This window comes from Glycine soja, unplaced genomic scaffold (genome assembly GCF_004193775.1).
Source record: "Glycine soja cultivar W05 unplaced genomic scaffold, ASM419377v2 tig00006987_1_pilon, whole genome shotgun sequence".
Lineage (NCBI taxonomy): Eukaryota > Viridiplantae > Streptophyta > Magnoliopsida > Fabales > Fabaceae > Glycine > Glycine soja.
Window position 1 is genome coordinate 61,237 of NW_021143632.1, and position 14,468 is coordinate 75,704.

The window sequence follows — 14,468 nt, forward strand, 5'->3', positions numbered from 1 at the left end:
GAAAAGGTGAAAAGGAGAGATGATTTTCATCTCTCTTGACAAGGACGAAAACAATTCTCAAATCTGGTTAACACATCCGGTAAAGGCTACCCAGTACCCATCTTTCAGTAGATCCCTAACAACAATAACTTGGATTTTACTTTCCGGATCTTCCTTTTTTCTTCTTGCACCTCCCTTTTTTGCTCCTTGCACCTCCAAAGGACCCGAATGGACACTAATACCCTGTCTCTCCCAAGCAAGCCAAGCCTCCACCGAAACCACTGTCGATTGTCAACCCAAACACCATTGTTGCAACCTCCTTACACCACCACCGAACCAGCCTAATGCAGAAAAGAAAGCACAAAGCCACCGACGAAGTTAGGAACAAAATAAAAGTTCAAGAATATACAATTTTTTATTCTTTCATAGAAGCCTTTCCAAAAGTATAAAAACATAATTCTGCAAAGGTCTTTTTAGAAGTATAAAACATAATTCCTGAAGAGCCTTTTCAGAAATATAAAAACATATTCTGGAAATGCCTTTTCATAACACTAATTTTTTATAGTTGTGGAAAGGCCTTTTCAAATGTACAAAAATATAATTTAGGAAAAACCTTTCTTGAAATATAAAAAAATTAATGTATTCTAGAAAGACCTTTCTGAAAGTTATTTTTGTTCTTCTGGAATACACTTTTGTATATTTCCAAAAAAGTATTTCCAGAAATATGTTTTTGTTTTTCTAGAACCACCTTTCCAAAAAGGTCATCTAGGAAATACATAAAAAAAAAGAGAAGAAGTTAAGTGTATTTCAAAAAAATCTTTCCAGAGAGTATATCATGTGAAATTCCAGTTTGGCCTTTTTGTAAAATTGATACGAATTTTTAAAAAAATATGTTTTACAAATTAATGGTTCAAGTAAGAATCGAACCTATTATTTTTGCATTATTAGCACAATGTTCTAATCAATCGAACTAATAAACCAATTATGTTATAAAATAATTAATGTCATTATATATAATACTAAAATTTCTAATATATATTTAATGCACATGTAAATTTACATAATAAATTTTGTGACAATTAATTTTTATCTAATAATTAATTTTTTATATATATAATTTGTAAATAAAAATCATAAGTTTAATAAAAATTTACATATGTAAAAAAATAAAAAAAATTGTTTAATTATCAATTGTTGTAATAAACATCTAAATACATCATTCAATTAAATATCATATTTGTTTAATTTTCAATGACTGTAATACACATTCAAATAAATACTAAATTTGTTTAACTATTAATTATTGTAATAAATATCTAAATACAACATTCAGCCAAATTTGTTTAATTATCAGATTTTGTAAATAAATTAAATGTATAAAAAATTCTAAATAAATTATAATTTTAAAAAAATTCAAAACATACGGATTGACAATCCGTATGATTTATACGGATTGACAATCTGTATGGTTTGTACAGATTCATATGAATCATACGGATTGTCAATCCGTATGTTTTGAAAAAAAATTCGCACCTCTCCTTCTTCGACAACAAAAAATCACTGAATTTCATCGTATATCCGTAAACAACACTAACAGAAGAAAGTTACACAAAGGGAATGCGATTTCCCGAAAAAGAAAGGTGTTGCAGAAATGAAAAAACTAATTTGTTGTTTATAACCAAAAATACCCATAAGGACATTTTGGTGGATATTTTTGGTATTTTAAAAAACTGCTGGGTGTATCAACAAAAATGATGGGTGTCCCAAACACATCCCTCATATGGCTCATGCTTGCATTTTTTTTTTTAATTTCGGTTAGATATTCTACCCTTTAATTGGGTCTCAAATGATGGAGTTTTGTGTGATTTACATAAGGCCATTGTTTTTTGTTATTTCACACCTCGCTTCAATTTTTTAATTTCCGATAATACCCTAAATATTGATGAGTGTAGTTTCATTGTTGCAGAGTTTAAATTCTGAAACTAAGAAAAAATAATTTCCAAAATTTAAATTTCAAAATTATGTACAAAAAAATACTTTTTAATATGCATTGTCAAATCATGCTCTAAAGTTACTAATCAATTGTGTTTCGTTGCTATTTTAGGTGCATTTACCTCAATAATACTATATTGAAAGTTAATTAGGAAGTAATAAAAAGAGGATAAGTAGGATTTGGTTGAAGCCGAAATACTTGTTTTCTGCCAGTTTCACTTTGACGCATTGCTCTAAACTTTAGGACAGAGATTACTTCGTCATATAGCAAGATAAATGTAGTTACTATAACAAAACTCCTATTGAACCATCTAAAAGATTAAGATGTATGGGACTGAAGAGATTACAAACGAAATTAATCAAGTTTAAACCATAAGCACCATTACGAAAAGTTTATTATCATTGTTAGTTTGGCAAATTCGATATGCATGGTCTTATTATTATCCTGCATTGCTTTCATTTTATGTTTCAGAGATTCTAACGTGGTGGAGCCAAATTTTCAGGTAAAGTGTCAGTGGGTGTATAATAATGTATGGTATGGAAAGAAAAGAACACAATAAAAGCCAAATTTGTCATACTGATGAACTGTAATAAACCATGGGTGTCACACTTTCAGATCTTCATTCCTTACATCTCTAATCCTTTTTTTTTTTGGTAATTATTATTCTAACTATTGTAAATCATATATTGAAAAGTTGATCAGTACTTGAGTTACATGCAGTTAAAGAGGTTTAGTTTGGGAGGTACTAATGCCATGGGAAGGAAAGGAATGTATGATTGTTAGCAAATAATATGATTGTTATCACATCTATGATTTTAAATTGTCGAGTTGTGGGTCATGAATGTAAAGTCCTGAAAAATCTTAAGTAACAAAAAAAAAAAGTAGTAAAATGTAGTAAGGATTGTTGTTGAAATCTGATTTTATAAACCTAAAAAATCTTAATGTTATGGCCGTTATTGCATTAATTTTAGACTGCAGTTTAATTAAAACCTTGATAATATCCTATATATACCCAAATTGATAAAATAGTGTTTTTTCCTCTCTTTCCATACCATACAATTAATATACTTTACACCCACTACCATTAACCTGAAAATTTGGCTCCACCACACATTATTGGAGTCTCTGAAACATAAAAGCAATGTAGGAGAACAATATAATTATGCATTCGAATTTGTCAAACTAACCGTGCTAACAAAACTAATTTTGATAATGATGGTCATGATTTAAACTTGATTTTGTTAAAACTGTACATATAGCCCTATATAAGGGGGAATGATATATGATGTGAACATAAAGATAAGTCAAAGTCACAACTTGACCATATCAATATGCAAGCATATCATCTCTTCGATTCCAATCCCAAACCTATTTTGCCCCCACCATCATATTTTAATTAGAATGCATTCAAGAAGGAATAAACATTTATTTATCCAAACTATATTGTTGACAATGACAAGGGTCACCAACAAATAAGACAATAGGCAAAGGCAGGCAACTAGTTATTCCTTTAAAGTGTACTAACAAACAAAAGTAGGGTTCTTGCAAAGAATGTTGCAATCACCCCAACTTTGGCCCATATCAAAACAAAGTTCAGTCTCTCTCTCCTTTTACCTCTCTAAGCTAGAGAAAAGGTAGTTGAGTAGGCCAGGTGGGTGCTGCAAAGCCAAAGACCAAAGTAGCTTATTACTTGGAAGACACTTTTCTTTATGGTTTGTCTAATGCATGTATGACTAAAATTGTTCCTACAATGTTACTTTGTTTAAGAGGGCTAGTGATAGCTCTGGAATTCGAGGTCCAGAATCCTCCTTAAAAGAATTAAGAAGAGAAGATAAGAAGGTAAGAAAAAGCTTGAATATTCTCATTGCCTCGTAATTATTATTACATGGTATTATATAGATGGTTTTCCTAACAGAATTGTGCTGAGCTGGCTAAGTAGGAATCATTCTAGAATATAGAGTAACAAAATTGGTTATATATTTCTCTTAACAATTTCCTATTAAGCATGAGGCTGAGTGTGTGAGGCTGCTATGTAATTCTCTAAACGTAATCCTTTAAGTAGCTGGGCTTAATAATCCTTCTTTTGGGCTTTTCTTCTCCCTGCACCCCCTCATTCTTCTCTTGAGCTGAACTCTGGTCTTCTTCTTCCTCAGTACCTTCTTCTTCATACCCTGTACCTGTATCATCCCCCGGTCCATGCAGAATCACCTTGTCCTCAAGGTGATAGTCCTGGCGGAGCTGGTCCCAATCCTCCCACGACGTCTCCTCCGGTGGAAGGCCCTGCCATTGCACCAAAACCTGCCAAGGGCTATGAGGATCAGAGGTTGCGCGGCGAGATCCTAGAATGGCAAGAGGGGATATGAGTGGTTGATTCTCATGAAAATTGGGTGGCAAGGGAACTGAGGAAATGGACTCTGTCTTGCCCCGAAAGGGTTTGAGGTTCGAACAATGAAACACCGGGTGAATGCGAACGCCTGCCGGAAAATCCACGCGATATGCTACGGGCCCGAGTTTAGCTGTGACCTGAAATGGGCCATAATAACGGCGAGCTAACTTCACATTGGTTGAGTGATCCCCTTTTGCAGAGGACTGTCGGTAAGGACGAAGACGAACCAGAACCCAGTCCCCAGGAACAAATTGGACATCCCTACGATGCTTGTCCGCGTAGAGCTTCATCTTGCTCTGAGCCTTCAAGAGCTTCTTATGAATTAATTGGAATGTCTTGTCCCTCTCAGTTAAGAGGTAATCTACAGCATCGACCTTCGAAGAACCCACGAGATACTCTGGAAAATTGAAAGGTCGACGACCAAAGGTGATTTCATATGGGGTAGTGCCCGTGTTTGCCATCCAAGAGGTATTATGGGACCACTCCACCCATGGGAGTAGTCTTTCCCAGCTCGTAGGACGCCGGTGGACAAACGCGCGCAAGTATTGCTCCACGACCCTGTTCAGGACTTCGGTTTGCCTGTCACTTTGGGGATGATAGGCCAAACTCATGCGAAGCTGAGTTCCACTGGCCTTGAATAGTTCCTGCCATAGTTGGCTGACGAAGAGGGGATCACGATCCGAGATTAGACTTCTGGGCATGCCATGGATTTTCACCACTATTTCCAAGAACAATTTCGCCACCGTGAGGGCTGAGTGGCTCGGAGGTAACATGCCTAAATGAATACCTTTAGAAAAGCGATCCACGGTAACAAGGATCACAGTGTTGCCACGATATGCAAGTAAGCCCGTAATGAAGTCTAAAGATAAGTCACACCAGGGTTGACTGGGCACTGGAAGAGGGCAGAGAAGCCCTGCGAGCTTCTTGGTTTCGTACTTCGTGACTTGGCAGTCAACACAGTGAGCAACAAAGCGAGAGACGTCATCGCGAAGACCAGGCCAATAAAAATTGGTCATGAGTCGAGCTACGGTCTTTGCGACACCGGCGTGGCCACCGGTAGGGGTGGCATGGTATTCTTTCAGCAGGGTGGTGATGATGGGCATGCCCGGAGGCAACCATATACGGCGCTTATATAATAGTAACTTGTTGGCAATGGAGAAGTCAGGGTGGTGCTCGGGGTGATTCTGAACATCAAGCATCTTTTGCTGAAATGTCGCATTCGTGCGTAACTGAGCATGGAGCTCGTCTAAAAAAGTGAGACAAGGGACGGAGAGGATGAGAAAGGTCTGAGGAGCACCTTCCGGTAATCGGGATAAGGCATCTGCCGCCTGATTATGATTCCCTGAGCGATATTGGATATGATAATCATATCCCATTAAGCGCGCTAAATAGGTATGTTGTTCTGGAGTTTGAACAACCTGGGTCATGAGTTCTTTCAGGCTTTGGTGATCTGTTAAGATGGTGAAGCTATGCCCGAGAAGGTATTGCCGCCACTTCTTGACGACGGTGGTAATGGCAAACAATTCTCTGACATAGGTGGAAGCCCGGAGCATTTTTTGACTGAAAGGTTTGCTAAAAAATGCAATTGGGTGGCCCTGTTGTGACAAAACAGCCCCCATGCCAATTGCAGATGCATCAGTCTCAACTGTGAAGGGTAATCGGAAGTCAGGGAGGGCGAGTACCAGCGCAGACGTCAAAGCTGCCTTCAAGGTCTCAAAGGCCGTCTGTGTGGCGGGGGTCCAGTGAAGTGGCTCAACAGAGGTAGCCTTGACCAAGGGGGCAGCAATGGTGGCGTACCCGCGAATGAACCGGCGATAAAATCCGGCGAGACCCAAGAAACTGCGAAGAGCGCAAACTAATCGTGGAGTGGGCCACTGTGTAATGGCGTTAAGCTTCGAAGCAGCAGGTTGAACGCCGCGGTGAGAGACGAGGTGGCCCAAATATTCCACCTGGGGTTGGGCGAAAAGACACTTGGAGAGCTTCAGAACGAAGTGATTCTCATATAACACCTGGAAGGTGGTTTGAAGGTGACGCAGGTGGTCGTTGACGGAGACGCTGTAGATGAGGATATCGTCAAAGAAGAAGATGATAAAGCGTCGAAGGTATGGCCTGAAGAGAGTGTTCATCGTCGCCTGAAACGAAGAGGGTGCGTTACACAGGTTGAATGACATAACTTTAAATTCAAAGTGCCCGTGGTGGGTTCTGAAAGCTGTCTTGGGAATGTCCTCCGGTTGCATGCGTATCTGGTGATACCCTTGCAGCAGGTCTAGTTTTGAGAAGCAACTCGCGCCTCCGAGCTCATCCAAGAGCTCATCAATGGTGGGAATTGGGAAACGATCCTTGATCGTTAATGCATTCAATGCTCTGTAGTCCACGCAAAACCTCCAGGTATTGTCGGACTTCTTCACCGACAGCACCGGCGAAGAGAAAGGACTCTTGTTGGGCTGAATGATGCCTCATTGGAGCATTGCCTCAACCTGGGTCTCTATCTCGCGCTTTTGGTAATAGGGATACTTGTATGGTCGAACATTGGCTGGGGTGGCATCTGGACGCAAGTGGATTTGATGATCAGTCTCCCTCTCTGGCGGAAGCGTTGTCGGTTCCTGAAAGAGAACGGAAAATTGATGGAGAAGTTGCTGGACTTGTGGGTCAACGGAAACGGTCAACGCGGGTTCTGAATCCTCAGGAAGCACTGTAATGTGGAAGCAAATGCTATTGGGTTGATCGCGGCAGACACGACGGAATTGCGGGGAGGAGAGCACTTCGTGTTGAGCAGCAGGATCACCCTGGAGCTCGACTATCCTGTTATCATGGAAAAATTGCATACTGAGCTTAGTATAATCAGTTAAAACAGGGCCTAGAGATTGTAACCATTGCACGCCAAGAATAGCGTTAGCGCCGCCGATTGGAAGGACATAAAGATTGACGGTGAACGAATGATGTTGAATGTCAATGGTGGTGGAGTCACAAGTCGTGTGGCACTGCAAATGCTGACCATTGCCAACGAGGACCTTCAATGGAGTGGTGGGCCGATGAGGTAGTCCCAATTGGGCCTCAAGTTGTTCCTGAATGAAATTGTGGGTACTCCCACTATCAATCAGGACCAGGACAGGGATGCCGGAGATGTGACCGATGAGACTCAGGGTCTCAGGGGCAAGGTGGCCTGCGAGGGAATTGAGGCTAATGTGGGCTGGGGTCTCGGTTATCTCAATTGGGCCTGGGGTCGGGTCGCCCGGATCGGGTAGGTCTATATTAGAACCCACGTGCTCGAGAGGGTCATCCTCATCTGCTATCAGCAGGTGAACCCTAGTGGCGCACCTATGCCCCTTGTGGAACTTCTCGTCGCAAGAGAAGCAAAGGCCGCGCTCGCGGCGGGAGGCCAGCTCCTCCGGGGTCAAACGGCGGACCATGGGTGGTGGTGACGGTGACAGACGCGGAGGTAAAGGCAAGAGTGGAGGAAGGGGCGAGACGCGGGGAGAGGCATAGGTCGTGAGTGGTTGAGGTTGGGGCGGAGCCAATAGCGGTGGGGGCTGCGCGCGAGGTCGTGGGTTTTGTCGGAAATCAAAACGGAAGTCGCGTAGCTTCTTCTCATGGAGACGAGCTAGCCCGGCCGCCTGAGCTACGGTGAGGGGTTGATTCACCATCACCTCACGGCGAATCTCCGGCGCGAGTCCAGATACGAAACAGCTGAGCAGGAATGGAGCTGGGAGTCCAACCACCCTGTTGGCCAATTCCTCAAATTCAGACAAGTACTCCGTGACTGTTGTCCTCTGTGTAAGCTTGAACAAAGACCCGGAGGGGTCCTCATATTGTGATGGGGCAAAACAATTTTGCAGGGCCTGTAGAAATACGGGCCAAGAGGTGAATTGGCCGTTGCTTGACATCCATTGGAACCAAGCAAGGGCCCTTCCCTCCATATAAAACGCTGCTATAGTGATGCGATCGTGATCTGGGGTACCGTGGTACTCAAAGAACTTGGTGATTTTAAAAATCCACCCAAGAGGATCAGTACCATCAAATCTGGGTACATCTAACTTCATTCGGTGTGAATGTGCAGGTATCGGACTACGAGGTGGAAAGGAAGGAGACGCAGAGGAAGTAACATGTTGCAGAAGGTCGTCAATGCGTGAAGTAAGCCAGGCTAAGGCAGCCTCGATACGATCATTGTTAGGCTCGGCCATGGAAGTGGGAGGAGCAATGAAAGCACCAGTGATAGCTCTGGAATTCGAGGTCCATAATCCTCCTTACAAGAATTAAGAAGAGAAGATAAGAAGGTAAGAAAAAGCTTGAATATTCTCATTGCCTCGTAATTATTATTACATTGTATTATATAGATGGTTTTCCTAACAGAATTGTGCTGAGCTGGCTAAGTAGGAATCATTCTAGAATATAGAGTAACAGAATTGGTTATATATTTCTCTTAACAATTTCCTATTAAGCATGAGGCTGAGTGTGTGAGGCTGCTATGTAATTCTCTAAACCTAATCCTTTAAGTAGCTGGGCTTAGTAATCCTTCTTTTGGGCTTTTCTTCTCCCTGCACCCCCTCATTCTTCTCTTGAGCTGAACTCTGGTCTTCTTCTTCCTCAGTACCTTCTTCTTCATACCCTGTACCTGTATCAGCTAGCCTATGTCTAATGAGTTGCACAAGAAATATCTATTGTTAGGTTTTGTTAGTGTGTGTAATTTTGGCACGGCATATATGTGGTCACATGCATTATGTAATAACTCAGAACAGAAAAAGCAAAAAGGGAAAGGTTTAAAAGTGGCTGACGAGATCATGTCCTTAATTAATTCATAGCCTTTATTAAAATATACGTTTCTTTGTAAAAAAAAAAAATGGTTATTTCGTGATTACCAGTGAGAAAGGAGGAAAATATTGCTTCCAGTTGACGTATCTTGAAAGACATATCCACACCATGCCATTACCATACTGAAAGGAAGAAGGATATAAATTTTATACGTATAGGAGACGCAGTTTCCATTTTTCTCCTAATTTTAATTACTTAGTTATATTTTATTTTTAATTTGAAATTTTTATTAAAAAAACAGTTGGGAACAGCACCCCATAATTCATAGAAATCAATCAATAGTGATTTTTTTTCTTACAGCACCATAGGTTTACTATCTTCCTTTCAAATATGTCGATAAAAAGAAAATGGCAAAAGGTTTCTATTTTTTTACAATGACGAAAATTACATTATTATTATTATAGTATTAAAATTATAATTAAAATAGTTAAAAAAAAAGAACAGATACAAATAATTAAACACTTAACTTTTGGAGGTAAAAATTAGTTGCAATACTTATAGAACAAATAGAAACTTCTCACACAAGACGTTCTTGGCAAAAGGTGATAAACTTTAATTATGACTAAGTTTTAAATTAAGAATTAATCTTTAAAGAATTAAAATATGCAGAGATACTTCAAAGTCTCACAGAGGAAAAAATCTCCTAATTATGATATTTATAAAAAAAATAAAATAATAAGAACAAACTTAACTGGAAAAAAATCAAGATATGTTTTTTATGAATGTGTAGTACTTTGATGAATGTAGTATATATAATCTTATTAATACGTTTAATATGTACGGGATCATTTTGGATGAGCGAAAATCAAAGGGACCCATGCAATCACGCGGGTATCATACTAATTAATGCCTAAAAGTACATATTAAGAACATGTGACTAATTGAAGTAACCAACTCCAATAAAAAATGCTAACTTGTACGAAAACTGTAGTGTAGAACAAAAGCGACTTTCCTTTGATTCTACGTACAATTGGGTATAATAAAATGAAGCCAAATAATTACAATTAACAAATTAATTCAAAAATTCAGAAAGTAATTTAAACCTTACCCAGACAGCAAGGCATCTCTTGCAAACACATCATTTTGTGTCCCTCCTTCGCTCACAATGATCATCATACCAATGACTACTCAAAATGACAAATTCAAACTGCATCTGATTTGGAGTTCAGTTTCCTTTGCTTTTAGCACGAGAAAAGGCTACCAATGTATTGTTGCTCATAAGACAACCACAACACAAAGTGAAAAAATCAAATGCAGATTTGAAGGTTTTAAGTACCTTTTTATTCAAATTTGTTGTATTTATTGTCCCTTAATTAGTCCTTGTAAAGGTCAATGTTTGCTGAATTTGTAAATGTCAATTGTTAAGGAAAAAAAACTGTACTAAATTATTGTCTTAATTTGCTTTTAGTATGAAATTAAAGGACTCAAAATAAAAGAAACGTAAGGGTTATAATTAAGTAGTGAGTTGAAGGCAAAGAAGAGGAGAGAAAATAAGAACATGTGGAAAATTAAAGACACCTGTCTTCAACCTCTCATATATAAATGAATTGCCCTGCGTGCTCTGCGTTGTTAATTACCTAACAAATGTTACTTTTTAATCAAACCATGAGAACAATGTTGACGAAACCTCAAAGGCCTCTTAAAGAATGGTGAAACAAGGTGAAGCCATATATCTTATGGAAAATAGAACAATGTGTTCATAGTACATACACATACCAAAGGTAGTTGAGGAAAAGTTGTTGCCCAACAAATGGTCTTCATCACACAGTCCCTTTTCACTAACCAGTCAACACATTAAAAATTTTAACAATTGGCTCAGAATTTATAATATTATAATTAAATAGATTTCACATCTGCTATAATTTTAGAACGTAATCAGAATAATGAAACTTTCATTTTTATAATCGTTTATATGTCAACTTAATATAAAATAGAGCGCATTTTACACACGCTATAATTTTAGAAACGAAATCAGAACAATAAAACAAGCTTTATTTAAAAATAATAATAGTAATATTTATGTATAAACATAACATATGCACGAGTGTATTATCTATAATTTACTCCAAATAAGAAAAAAATCTAAAGACGCTAATGAGACTGTTCCCACACCTAAGGTCGAAGACAGGTTCAAATGAATATTAGAAATTAGAAGTGAATCCGCCAGCTTTTCACATCTCTGGCATGAAAATATAATAAAATAAATGAATAACACGAAATAAGCACGGAATTTGCAGTTTATGGCCTATTAGCTTCAAAATTTCAATCTGGGATGAAAGCTTTATGAATAGCTGAATGAGTGCGATATGTACTATGTAGTATTGATGTTTGCTATGCAATGCAAAATGAGTGTTTGGAAAAACCTATTGATTTGGCATATATATACCATAATCTTTAGGAAACTTGATACAACTCGTCCTCTATATAGTGTATTTACTTGTCTGTTACATCCTGCTGCACCACATTTGTCTCTGGCTTGATGTTCAGAGACACAACAATCTTTAAAATCGCCACTTTTCTCTTTGGTGCCTGAAGCTAGATCCTGAATAGGAGACTTGGAAGCATAAACATCAGATTAGGCATAATTCTTCATTCCAATTGACGACATGTTACATACATAATATTGTTACAGAAACTTTTGTCATACTATCCTTAGCTCCAAATAAAGAAAAAAAAAAAAAAAGCTTTCTGTCATATATGGTTCTTAATTTGTGGAAACAAAACATTGCTCTAGTGCAGCTCTTTTCCAGAGGTTTACTTGCACTGGGAAAAATATAACAAAAAGAGTCAGCTCTAAAACATGATGTTAGAATTATGCAATTAAAGTGCTTGGCGTCTATGTGATAACCATTTCCAGAATATTTATTGATAAGACATCAGAGTAGATTGGAAAAAGAGCATACAAAATCAGCAGTGCTAACTGAATTTATTATTCACATATAGATATCATAACCATTGTCTGTAACGAGCAGATAAGAAATTTTTCTCTTAGAAATATAAAAGAAATAATCTCGTTTGAGTTAAAAACCAAGACAGTTCAGAGAAGCGAAAATATAAAATAAAAACAGAAGTTGTAAAACATATAAGACATCACCGAAACTACTAGAATCCTCTAGAACAATATTGGATTGGACCTAACAACAAAATGTCACATCATGAACTTTTCAGCTGAATTTGAATAAAACATAGCACCAAATCCTATTACTATTTTAGTTAATCTTTCACCCTTAACTCACGTGGATCAGAATATGTTATCATATATTAAAATCAGAGTTGCCAAATTGTCAACAACCAAACTTGTTATTAATGGGAGGAAGAAATCCTCAACACAAAAAGGTACTATGTAAGCAAAAAGAAATTACAATCCCCAGAGTCAATAGGCATTAATTGCAATTTGGATAAGAACAGCAATAGCATCCTCCAAAGCTTTGATATATGCTGCAGATTACAAAATTATAGCAGTCATTAATACCAATTTGCATTATGCACGCTATTTTGTTCCCATTGCTGTTGTGGAAGTACTTTTGCTCCAGACATGGAATGGAAATTGAACAGGAATTTTGTTTTTTTGTGCCATCGATTGAGTTTGTATAAGTGAGGACATGTTGATCTTCTGACCACTTTTGTTTTCGAAATTATAATAATTACTAGTTCGCTATCTAAATGCATAGGAAATTGAAAATTGATTCCCACGAAACTGTATTCTTGTTGTACATTACACTTCTCAGGTGTTCTTAGAAGTCCTCTTCCTACTGGTAAGCCGTATCATATTCACTCTCCCCTGCATTCTGATTTTTACTTATAAATAAGTTAATGTCTAAGAGCAGGGTTGAATGAGCATAGAAAAAAAAGATATTTTCTATGAAGTTTTAAAACAAATTTTACCGAATTACATTGTAATTGATCAAATTCCAGAACCAGCCATTCAATATTCCGTTCTGTTAGGCTCTAACGTAGCTAACCCTACTGCGTATGTATACGAACTGGCTTAGCACACTTTACATTAGTGGTTGGCTCTTGAACATATATAGTTTGTTATGCTTTAAATTAATATTATGCATTGTGCTACTTCTATGATTGGGACAGCTAATAGAGGATGGGGTTGGATTTTGGAAATGAGGGGCTCACATACAAGTCTAGATCCAGTTTAGTTTGTGAACTAAAACTATGTCTTGGTTTTGCCTATCTCTTATGCTATTAAAATTATTCTAGAATCCACCTACAGCTTTTTTATTCAAAAATAAGCATGGGAGTGTTAAGATGATAGTGTCAAGTTCACTTATATAATTTGTTTGGTGACCTATTGCGGAAAATCTCTCTCGTATTTACTCTCTTCGATTTTTCAAAAAATTGATATCAGAGTCAATGGTTTGACTTGGTCACTGACATAGACGAGTAAGATGACGTCGATGGATTCATGTATATAGAGTTCTTTGTATCAAAAGTCTTTCTGACGGATAAATTCATGCATGAATGTCAAGTAGCAAAGTTGCAGGTGTTGCAATAGTGCAAGATACTAGAACATGTTGTAACAATGGCTAGACAAGCTGGGGGCAGTAACAATTAAGCTCTAAGAGTCATCATTGAATATTCCTCGATTAAAAATGGCTTATGCTCTAGGGGAAGGCTAACATGTGAAAGAGACACAAACTTGAGGGAAAAGATTATTAAAGTACAAGTACTAACCGAAGTCTCACATGATATAGAAATGAAAAAGTTGAGTACCATATAATAAATGAAGAAAAAATTATAAATATGAGCCTTATAATTTTAGGTTAAGATGTGATGTAAAAATCGCTACTCGGGATAAAATATTGAGAGGAAAGAGAATTGACTTAGAGCCTTTGTCTTAGTTTACACGTCGTTGTGCCATTAACAATTGATAATTCTGTCTAGCATGTTATATTGTGAACATAAATATTTCTCTCCTTATTTGTTCATTTTACATATTTCCTGGTGTAAAAATATTCTTTTTATTGTATTTTTATATCCTTTAAAATAAATTTGCTTTTGGAATTTTCTCTTGGACCAGATACCATTGAAAGAATTTCAGATAATGTAAATGCACGGGGTTCTTTCTTATTTTTTATTTTGTGGCATTTATCTCAATATTTGGTTGATATATTTGAAACTTGATAGCGATTAGCTGATGTATCAGTCAACGGACCCTAGTATGGAAAAAGAATACCGTGAAGACAGAATTTTTCCACAAACTAATGTATCAGCGTGAGTTTCCTTTAATTTTCTTTTGATTTAAATATTTTTGTGGGCATGTTTTAATTTTCCTTTTTGATGTGATTG

General features: G+C 37.5%; 1 pseudogene; it reads left to right on the forward strand.

The window, feature by feature from the left end:
- Positions 1-105, forward strand: LOC114404208 (annotated as a pseudogene).
- The last annotated feature ends 14,363 nt before the right edge of the window (positions 106-14,468 follow it).